General features: G+C 49.8%; 1 non-coding gene across 1 annotated transcript; it reads right to left on the bottom strand.

The window, feature by feature from the left end:
- Window positions 1-7497: 7497 nt before the first annotated feature.
- LOC111765933 (U6 spliceosomal RNA) lies at window positions 7498-7601 on the bottom strand. Its single transcript, XR_002798132.2, has one exon. It is a non-coding gene; the product is annotated as a U6 spliceosomal RNA (small nuclear RNA).
- Window positions 7602-11374: the final 3773 nt, after the last annotated feature.

Below are 11374 nucleotides of genomic sequence, written 5' to 3'. Positions count from 1 at the left end.
GCCCTGCGCAGCAGCGGGGCATCGTGGCACCCCCGTCCTGAGCGGCGCAGCTGGGCGGCAGAGAGCGAGCGGGGAGGCAGGCACTGCCTGGAGGTGAGAAGTAGCTGAGAATCCGCGTCAGGAGTCCCAGGTTAGAGATGGAGTTGGCTCCCAGTTGGGCCACTGGTGACTGCTCCGGCTGCCGCGCCGCGCGCACAGGGACGTCCGGACTCCCGGCTCGCGTCGAGCTCGACAAGGGTCGGAGGTGCGGACGAGGCGGGACGGAGAGGTGTCCTTGCGGGAGGCGCCTCGCAGGGGCTGCCAGTGCCGGAACTCGACGCTCACAGATTCCGCCTAAGCGGAGCTCAGCGACTGAGGGAGCGAAGCGGCGGCTCGGCGGGGGTCGCGACGCGGAGACAGAGCGGGTCCCCTTTCCTCACGGCGGACTGGAAGGGACTGGGAGGTGCGGGCGCCCGCCAGCATTATTTTCTTGCGAGGGGTGGGGAGGTGGGATGGGGGGTGGAGAGGACGGGGGAGGGGGCGGCGGGCGGAGCAATAGCTCCCGAGCCCTGAGGGGAGGGTCCTGGAGCCCGGGGGGGGCCGTCGCGCGCATCCCCCACCTCCCGCTGCGAGAATGGGAGCGTGGCCCCAGCGAAAGCCGAGCCGAGGCTTCAGCGCGTCCGCGCAGGGGGCGGGGGGAAGGACCAACTCCTGCGGCGCGGCCCTTCCCCTCTCGCCTCCCTTCTCCCCCCAAACCGAGCGGGGTTGGCCTGGACCCGCGGGCCGGGAGGGCGGTCGCGCGGGCTGTGGGCCCACCCGGGCCGGGCGCGGACAGACTAGGCGGAGAGCAGAATCCGGCGCAGCGCCGCTGCCGTTCTGCCCGAATGCAGGCGGGCTTCTCCCGGGAAGCACGGCATCCAGAGATGGAGCGCCGGGGCTCAGAAGCAGCCAGCCGAGAGGCGCCCGCCGCAGACCCGCCGTGCCCGGGGAACGCTCCGGGAGGGCCCGGGAGAGCCGCGCTGCAGACGCGCCATGCACGCCCGGGGCTCTGCGCCGCTCTGGCCGCTCGCACCGCTCCTCCCTCCTGGCCGGCTCGCCGCCGGAGCGCCCTCCGCATCCCCTCCTCCCGCCGCCTCCCCGCCCCCCGCCCCGCTCCGGCCTCTGCTCAGAGCAGCGCGCGGCCGCCTCCGACCCAGGCCGGGCCGCGGCCCCCGCCTCGGCGCCTCTCCGGCATCCTCAGGCTCAGCCCGAGGAGGCGCCCGGGGGGCCGAAGGGGATCGCGGGGGGCCCAGCTCCCCTTCCTCACCTAAATTACTCGCCGCGCCCCCTCCCTCCCTGGCGCCCAGAGTGGACCTGGGCGGCGCGCGTGCCAAGTACCCTCCGCTTGGATTCCTGTGCCCCGGTCCTAGCTCCCCTCTTTTGTATCCCCTTAATCCCCCTCCCCCTATTCAACCCAACTTCAGCCCCGGCACTGCGCCCCCCTCCTCCGGCCCTGCTCTATTGGCCGCTTCCTGAGCTGTCAGACTTGGGTCCGGCGCTCTTATTGGGCCATTCTCGGGCCGCGCGGCCGTGCCCACGGAGGGCGCGCGGGGCGGGGGGCGCCCGCGCAGCTACAGCCGCTGGCTACCAGAGACCAGAGTCCCTGAAGGGGGCAGAGGGGCCGTGGAGCCAGACCCGGAAATGATGGGGGGAGAGAGAGAGACTGAGCATCTCTGAGGCGCAAGAAGACAGTGACGGGAAAGATGGAGATGCTGTGGGTGAGGCAGATGCGGGCGGGGCGGGGCGGGTAAGAACATTTGTGGGTACTTACATCCCCAGGGAGATGTATTCGCAGAAGGGCGATAGAGTCCCACAGACAGCACGGGCGTTTTCAGAGAACCCTTTGCCCGTTCGTACGTTCCATCTCCCGTGATCCCTTCAATGACCCTGTGATGGGACAAGGGACAAGGCCGGTATGCTTATTCCCAGTTTAGAGATGCAGAAACTGAGGCTCCGAGAGCTTAATCAACTTATTGTAAGTCACAGGGGTCTCCTGAATAGCTGCCCAAAAGTCTTTAGGCTACCTTCCCTACCTAGCAAGCTATGAGGGGAAAGCACGCGCACCAGAGCCAGGTAGAGCCCCGGCTGGGGGCACAGGAGGCAAGAGATGAGATAGATACTCCTGCACAGCACCAGTGACAGAGGAAGGAATAGGGAGAAGGACTTGACTGCGGTGCAAAGAGAACTTGGGCCTCTGGAATGATTCTGCTCAACTCCTCTTGTCCCTAAACTGTTCTGCAGAGGTTCTGTAGTCCAAATCCTGGGAGGAGTGGAGGGACCAAGGGTCCACCCAGTGAAGGGAGAAGCAGCCACCACTTTCTCCTTCTTCATCAGCCCTCTCCCCAGAGCTGCAGACAAGGAGCCTAGAGGTCTGAGTGAGCCCCTCCCCCATCCCCCCTCTCTTTGGGAAAAGGAAGATAAATCTTGCCTTGGTCACAGTTTGGGAAGAGAAAAATTCCAAGAGATCTGAATATGCTAACCCTTAAGTAATCCAGCCTTCGAGTAATCCATATTAGCTAAGTCATAAAAAGCAACATGAATTTAGTCAACAAACATTCATGGAGTAAACCCTATGTGCAAAGCACAGTGGCTCTGTGCCAGGGAGATAGATGACCAAACTGCACCAAACTCTGGTCCCTGCCCTCCAGGAGCTTACAGTCAGCAGAAGGAAACCAGCTAGCCACTAGCTCCAGTTCAGAGCAAAATGCAGTCCGTTTTCAACAGAGACCCCAACAGAGCACTTTGGGTGGTCAGAGAGGACTCATTAATTCCTAGTGTGAGGGCTGAAAATGACTGTGGAGGTCAAATCTGGACCTAGTAGGGAAGGGTGAGTAAAAAGCAAGGGAGAGAGGATGGACTAATCTTTACCATTATTATATGCCTCTAGATGTTATTTTATTGTTACATAACCGTTTTAAGGAAGCTGTTATTCTCCCCACAGAAAGATGAGAAAACAGACTTAGAGAATCAAAAAATTTGCCTGAGGCCCACAGTATGCAACAGAATGAAGCCACCTGCAAAGTGTCTACTCCTGGCATTCCACCATGCAGCCTCGTAGCAAATGTGAGGGGGTAAACTGAGGACATAGGACACTCCCCAGCAGAGGTCAGATGGCCTGAGGTATTGAGATCATTGGGTTCCATTCTTCACCCTCTTCTCATTCCCTGAGCTTGCCTTAGGTGATTCCTTTTAATTTTATTCATTTTTTAAAAATAGGCATCATCTTATAGCAAAAACCATATATGTTGAATGTAGAAAAACTAAAAGGGGGGAGGAGAAAAACATTCATAATCATACTAGCTAGAAAGAACCATTATTAACATCATATTTTTTTTCTTAACCAAAAAATGGCACTGTTACTCCAGAAAGAGTTTCATAGCCTGCTTTTTTCCAACTCAGCAAAATACTGTGGATATTTGTCTATGTCAATAAGCATTCATCTACAATATCCTTTTTATTGTCTGAATAAAATTCCAGTGCATGGATATAGCGTAATTTATTTAACCAATCCCAAATTAGGAATGTTTCACTGTCACTGAGTTTATAAAAAGTTTCCACTCTTTTACCATTATAAACAATGGGCATTTTTGTAGATAAATCTTAGGACACATAATTAATTATGTCCTTAGGAGAAATTCTTGCAAGTAGTATTTCTGGGCCAAACGATAACCACATTTTTTTTTTTTGCCTCCCTGCTCAGTTCCAAGATTACATTTGCCTTGTCCACAGGAGATCTCCCCATGGATGCCCCTTGGTACCGACCAGCACCAAAATTCAATTTGTCTAAGCTAAGCTTATCTCCAGAAAAGCTTCCTCTTCCTTCTGTTCTCCCTCCACTGATGGAATTGCTATCCCTAGAGCTCCCTGATTTTAGAGTGGTGGCCTCTCCTCCTCTCCTTCCCAGTTCCCCAAGAACTGCCCACCTCTGCCCTGTCTTTTACATCTCTCTCCTCTTCTTCCACGTTCTTACTTAAACCTTTGTGCAGAGCCTCTTCTGCCTTGCCTGGAAAACTGCCAACTGTCCCTCTTCCTCTCTCTTTGCCCTCAAATGTGTCCTCCACTCTGCTGCCATCTGATCATGTCACACCCCCACTGAACACTGTCCAAGAAACAGCCTCTTCCTACAGGCCAGATTTCACAGTCCACCACTTCTTCATGTACATCCTGCCCTCTGGCCACCCGGACCTGCTTTTGATGCCTCTGCCTAAATTACCCTTTCCCCACGCAGTTCAAATTCCTATCAGGCTCCCAGCACACCTTGCCTATCTCTATATTGGCATTTGTTACATTATATTATCGTGACTTATTCACAGAACTGTTTCTTCAGCCTGCTGAACTTGAGGGCACAGTTGGTGTCTTACCCATTCGTGTGCCCCAGTGCTTAGCCTGGAGCCTGGCATGTGCACAAGAGTTGTTTGTTGGATAAACAAATGGTACATCTGGAGAATAGTGAGCAGAATGGAGTCTAAGATGTGTGGGGAGGGGGCTTACAATGATGGGTGAAACTGCAAAAGTGGGTTGGACTTAAGTTTAAAGACAATGAGGAACCCCTAAATTTGGGGATGGGAGCGTTGTGGTCCCTTATGTTTTGAGAGGCAAACTCTGGCAATAATGTTATTAGATTCGGTTGTAAAAGTAAGATCCAGGAGCCCAAGGAGACCAGTTAGAAAGCTATAACAGAGCAAAGATACTTTTGCCCCCGAAGTGACATAATAATGGGTATGACACCATTGATTGGAGAAGGCATTTGGAGAAAGAAAAGAAAAGGGCTGGGAAGCTGATTTGGTTCAACTGATAAGGCATCTGCCTACCACATGGGAGGGCCAGGGTTCAAACCCAGGGCCTCCTGACTCGTGATGAGCTGGCCCACGCACAGTGCTGATGCATGCAAGGAATGCCGTGCCACGCTGGGGTGTCCCCCGCATAGGGAAGCCCCACGTGCAAGGAGTGTACCCCATAAGGAGAGCTGCCCTGCGCAAAAAAAAAAAGCTCAGCCTGCCCAGCAGAGGCGTCGCACACACACGGAGAGCTGACACAGCAAGATGATGCAACAAAAAGAGACACAGATTTCCAGTGCCACTGAAAAGAATCCAAGCGGATGCAGAGGAACACACACAGTGAACAGACACAGAGAGCAGACAACTGGGGGAGGGAGGGAGAAGTAAATAAGAAATAAATCTTTAAAAAAAAAAAAGAAAGAAAAGGGCTGAGGGGGCAGAATCAGGAGTCAACCCTGCATAAACTAGAGGAGAGATCCTCAAATCAGAGGAAAAGATGGGATCACAGGAGCCAAAGGCAGAGGTTTTCAGGATAATCTCCAGGAAGTGCTCCAAGTGTAAAAAGGATGTCATCATCAGATAGGGCACTGACCGGAGGACCATCTCAGGCTTCAGAGGTGCAATTCTGCCTCTCGGAAATGAGCACTTGGTTTGACAGGTGGTGATTGCAGACCCCACAGCACAGGGGCCCTTTGGGAGACCCCTGCAGTCATCCTTTCCCTAGCACCAGCCATTTCCCCCTTGTGCCTCAGTAACCTTTCAAGACTTTGTTATTCTTCACTCCCGCTGCCTTCTTTTTAGATTAGTGCTTGTAGAAGTGGGTAGTGGTAATACTCCCCTACCCCAAAATATCTTCCCCCACCCCATACTGCTTAAAATTCCACCATTAAATAGTAGTGCTCTGGGCTGACAATCATTTTCTTTCAAAATAAATGCAGAAAATTTATAGAGACAGAAAGATTAATAGTTACCTAGGCCTGAAGAAGAGAAGGAATGGAGAGTGACTGCTAATGCATGCAAGATTTCTTTTTTGGGTGATAAAAATGTTCTAAAATAAGATTATGGTGATGATTGCATAACTCTAAATATAAAAAAAAAAAACATCGAATTGCACACTCTTAATGGGTGAACTTTATGGTATGTAAATTAATCTCAATAAAGCGACAAAAATAGATGCAGATACCCCTGGAAGTTGAATGCCTTATGCTTGAACCGTCAGCAAGTCAGCGTGAATGAGTTTAATCAACACGCTTCCCCACTATTAACCGGCCAAGGTTGGGGCATTAAGAGAATGGATGCTTTGCTGTTTAAGAGTGGGCATTTGTTAGGAAGAATAAGGAGGGAACACTTGGGACCACTGAGAATCTCCTAAGGTGAAAGAAACCTTAGAATGGGAGATTCTGTGGAGAGGAGGGCATGGTGCTGGGAGTGGGAGAGAGGAGAGCAAAATGAAAGGTGGTCAGGAATTGGGGACCAGGGATGAACTTTGTCCACTGGACGGTCTTGCCCAGGAGAGTCCTGCCTGCAATGAATTCATCAAGAGTTAAGGAACTCTAAGGACCATGGGCTCTCTCAAGGGTGGAAAGGATCTTGAAGATCATCCCATTCCTACAATTAGGTAAAAAGGACTCCACAAAATGTGTCAGCCTCCCCTGGACATTTTCATTTGAGAGCAAGTCCTGTACTTCAAACGAGATGGCCTACCTTTTACACGAAGAACTTGTTACTCTCCCAAGTCAGAGAGTAGCTCTGGTGGAACGACAGGCATCTTTTTTTTTTTAAGATTTATTTTTTATTTATTTCTCTCCTCCCCTCCCCTCAGTTGTCTGCTCTCTGTGTCCATTCACTGTGTATTCTTCTGTGACTGCTTCTATCCTTATCAGAGGCACCGGGAATCTGTGTTTCTTTTTGTTGCCTCATCTTGTTGTGTCAGCTCTCCATGTGGGTGGCACCATTCCTGGGCAGGCTGCACTTTCTTTCACACTGGGCGGCTCTCCTTATGGGGCGCACTCCTTGCGCGTGGGGCTCCCCTACATGGGGGACACCCCTGCGTGGCAGGGCACTCCTTGCGCGCATCAGCACTGCGCATGGGCCAGCTCCACACGGGTCAAGGAGGCCCGGGGTTTGAACCGCTGACCTCCCGTGTGGTAGGCGGACGCCCTAACCACTGGGCCAAGTCCACTTCCCATGACAGGCATCTTGAGGGCACGTCATCCATGGGGGCCTTGTGGCCCAGTGTCTTGGCCTCTGAAGCACAGATGGCTGAAATCCCTGGGAGCCATCCCCTACTCTGCCCCCCTGCACCTGGAGCTCTGAAGAGGAACTAAGGCTTTCAGTCCTTGTATTCTAGAGCCCAAACTTCCTCGGTTTGGAAAACCAAAAAATTTGCAAATGGCCATCTGGGGAACCCCGCCCTAGATTTTTCCAGACCCCAACCTCACCCAAACCTCTGAGCTCTGGGCTTCAGGGACCAGGAAATATTCAAGAGCTCAGATTGGAGCTGAGGGAGAAATGGCTGATAAAAGCTCGATCTGCCACTCTCCCAGGTGTTGACATTTGCATTTTAATGGAGGTGGTTAATGCCTTGAGCTAAAGGAGTGACTAATATGTTCTTTCAATTGCTGCTGAAGGTAGGTGGGAGACCCTACGCGGCCCAGGACCTTTTTTTCCAAAAATTTTTGAACAGTTTTTTTCTTTATTAAAAAATATGAAATGCTTCATGAATTTATGTGTCATCCTTGTGCAGGGGCCATGCTAATCTCTGTAAAGTTCCAATTTTAGTATATGTGCCGCTGGAGCAAGCACTTTTTTTTTTACCTTTTCATTTTGAAATAATTTCAAACTTACAGGACAGTTGCAAAAATAACACAAACCTATACAGAGAACTGCAACAGACCCCCATCCCCCAGATACCCAGATCTACCAATTTTAACATTTTGACACCTTCGGCATATCATTTTATAATCCATCACTCTACACATCTGTTTTCTGATTATTTGAGAATAGGTTGCGTACATCATAGTCCTTGAACATATAATACGGTTTGTGGAAGGCTCTGGGTTCTGGGTTTCTAGTTTCTTGGCTTATTTAAGGACATGAGGCAGGCTAGTTTAGGGAACAAAAAGACGAATCTGGGGCCTGGCAGAAAACCACAGCTGGGAACCGTCCCTGAGGGAAGGACCCCATAAGATCACTGCTGAAAGAACCTCTGAAGAGCCCCAGATATTCTCCATGGCCCTTGCCATTGGGCAACCCCCTACCCCAGGGGAATTGATGGGTGGGGTAACCAATCAAAAGAGCAAAAAACTGGGACCCCTCCCCAAAATTAGCAAGTAGAGGAAATAATTAATGGTTTAAAAAGCCAGCGCAGAAGCTGGAGTGACCCTTTTCCCCTCGTTTTTACCATTTCTCGCTCTGCCTGGTCCAGCACGCAAGTACACCTGGGGACTTGCAATCTGTTATAGGGATTTGCAACCTGTAAATCAGCCCTTTTTTACTCTTTTTTGCCCTTTTTCCCTCTCTCTGCCCGGACCAGCCCACAAGTATACCTGGGACCCAGAATCTGTTATATTCTTTCTCTTCTCTCATTTTCTTAATAAACAACTGGCCTAACTAAACTGGCATGTTCTTAAGTTCCTTTTTGTAGCCAAGAACCTCGAGGAAATCTGGAACAGACAGACCATAGGGTAAGGAAAAGGGTAAAGAGTTTATTAAGAAACCAGAAAAGAGTGCACAGTCCTGACATGGGTTGCTGGTGTGTTGCAGAGTGAGACGTGGGGTGGGGGGTGGGGGTCCTGGGTTAGGCCTGTACTCCTCCCGCTTCATGGTATTTGCTGTTCTGATCGGTAGCCTTATGATCCCCGGCCTGTTAGCTCTCAGGGGCCCAATGAGCAGGCCTGTTTGGGGTTAGCCTGGGCTTCTCTTTGACCCCAGAATGAGTTCCAATTTGGATCGCATACCCAGGTCTATTTATTTATTTTTATTTTTCTCCCCTTACCCCCCGCCCCCGCCAGTTGTCTGTTCTCTGTGTCCATTCACTGCATGTTCTTCTGTGACCGCTTTTTATCCTTATCAACGGCACCGGGAATCTGCATTTCTTTTTGTTGCATCATCTGGTGTCAGCTCTCCGTGTGTGCAGCACCATTCTTGATCAGACTGCACTTTCTTTTCGCGCTGGGCGGCCCTCCTTACAGGGCACATTCCTTGTGCATGGGGCTCCTCTACGCAGGGGACACCCCTGCGTGGCAGGGCACTCCTTGCATGCATCAGCACTGCGCATGGGCCAGCTCCACACGGGTCAAGGAGGCCCAGGGTTTGAACCTCAGACCTCCCACATGGTAGGCGGACGCCCTATCCATTGGGCCAAGTCCACTGCCCGATCCTACACTTATTTTGCATTACTTCCCCCATTGCTTCTGCCCCCTACCCCAGTAATCTGCACTCTACTTTCTGTCTCTATGAGTTTGCTTATTCTCTGACACCTTCTTTGTGGTTACCATGGGGCTTAAATTTGTCCTAAATCTATAATAATCCTGTTTGCTATGATATCAATTTAACAACTTCAGTAGCATATGTAAACTATGTCCCTATACCCCGTCCCCCATCTTTATGTAGTTCTTATCACAGATTACATATTTATATATTATAAATCCAAAACCATTGTTTTGCCATTACATTTTATGCACTTCTCTTCTAGATACTATTAATATAAAAAGTAAAAAGAAGAGCTACAAATCAAAAGTATAATAGTACTGGTATTTATATTTACTCATGCAATTATCTTCTTTGTCATCTTCATGAGACTTCAGTCAATTGTCCAGTGTCCTTTCCTTTCAACCTTAGGAAATTCCTCTAGCGTTTCTTGTGGTGTCAAACTCTTTCAGTTTTTATTTATCTGGGGATGTCTTAGTTCCTCTCTCATTTTTGAAAGACGGTTTTGCCAGATACAGACACTCTTAGTTGGCTGTGTTTTGCTCTCAGCACTTTAAATATCTTCCTTCTGCCTTCTGGCCTCTATGGTTTCCAATAGGAAATAGGCAGTTAATCGTATTGAGGCTCTCTTGTATGTGACACATTGCTTCTCTCTAATGGCTTTCAGAATTCTTTCTTTGTCATTTGACAGTTTGATTATAATGTGTGGGTCTATTTGGGTTGATAAATAAAATCTAGTAGGCCCAACATGGAGATACCTGTGCTAAATCCCATGTCAGCAAAATAAAAATCTATGTAAGTTTCTATTCCCTGTAAATGCCCAGCCCACCCAGATAACAAAATTTAAATCAGCCAATCAGCTGTCACCACTTCCCTATTCTTAAGCCAGTCAACTTCCTCATTGCTAAGCAACCATCTGCACTAACCAATGAAACTTTCCTCCCAATATACTCCCTTGTTCAATCTATAAAAGCCCATTGCTCTCTTCATTCAGTGGAATTTCTCTCCACACTGTGATTGGACTCCCCCAATTCATGGATTGATTCAATAAAACCCTCTGACATCCTAACCAAATTTTGCTCAAGTTTTTATTTTAACAGTTATTTTGGCAACCATGAAGGGACCAGAAGGAAACTGCTGATGACTGTGCAGATAACCTGAACAACAGGTGTGATGCCTGCTGGAACCCATCGTGTTCACTGTCCTCACTGGCTCTTTAGTCAGTGAGCTCCTCTCTGGTCTGAGCTCCACTCTTTTTGTGTTTGAGCTCCCCAGTCTCACTGAGTTTCTGTCCAGGGGTTAATGGGCCAATTATTCTTGGCAGGAAGGTCACTTGCAAGGGACCTGAGTCCTTACCCTTTGGTTTCACAGCATTTCCACTGTGGAGTCCAGAGCAGTTTTGCTGCTGGTATGCTACAGGATCCCCAAATTCTGAGGATACTCTCCCAGCTGGCATCCCATCATCTTTTATGTTTAAGAGTTATGCAGCCCAGAGTTGTGCCTATTTAACTAAATAGCAGAACACACTAAGGATAACTTAGAATTACAATGGCCTTTATGGGGAACTTTTAAGCCGAATAAGATTACCCATCTTAGAAGCGCACTTTAAAGAAAAACAGCCTCCTGAATTAGGCCACATAGGATACCTATTTTAATTGGTATTCAGAATCTACAAAAAAATTGCAAGACTCTAAAATAGTTTATAGGGAAACGGACTTGGCCCAGTGGTTAGGGCGTCCGTCTACCATATGGGAGGTCTGCGGTTCAAACCCTGGGCCTCCTTGACCCATGTGGAGCTGGCCCATGTGCAGTGCTGATGCGCGCAAGGAGTGCCGTGCCACGCAAGGGTGTCCCCTGTATAGGGGAGCCCCACACGCAAGGAGTGCACCCGTAAGGAGAGCCGCCCAATGCAAAAGAAAGAGCAGCCTGCCCAGGAACGGCGCCGCCCACACTTCCCGTGCCGCTGACGACAAACAGAAGGGGACAAAGAAACAAGACGCAGCAAATAGACACTGAGAACAGACAACCGGGGAAGGGGGGGGGGGGATTAAATAAATAAATAAATCTTAAAAAAAATTAATTTATATAAACGAGTGAGTTTTGTAATTCTGTTTTCTGTGTTTCTGTGTATTTATGTCTGACTCATG

This window comes from Dasypus novemcinctus, chromosome 4 (assembly GCF_030445035.2).
Source record: "Dasypus novemcinctus isolate mDasNov1 chromosome 4, mDasNov1.1.hap2, whole genome shotgun sequence".
NCBI classification, from domain to species: domain Eukaryota; kingdom Metazoa; phylum Chordata; class Mammalia; order Cingulata; family Dasypodidae; genus Dasypus; species Dasypus novemcinctus.
Note: the sequence above shows the minus strand (reverse complement) of the source record. Positions and strands in the feature narration are given on the sequence as shown.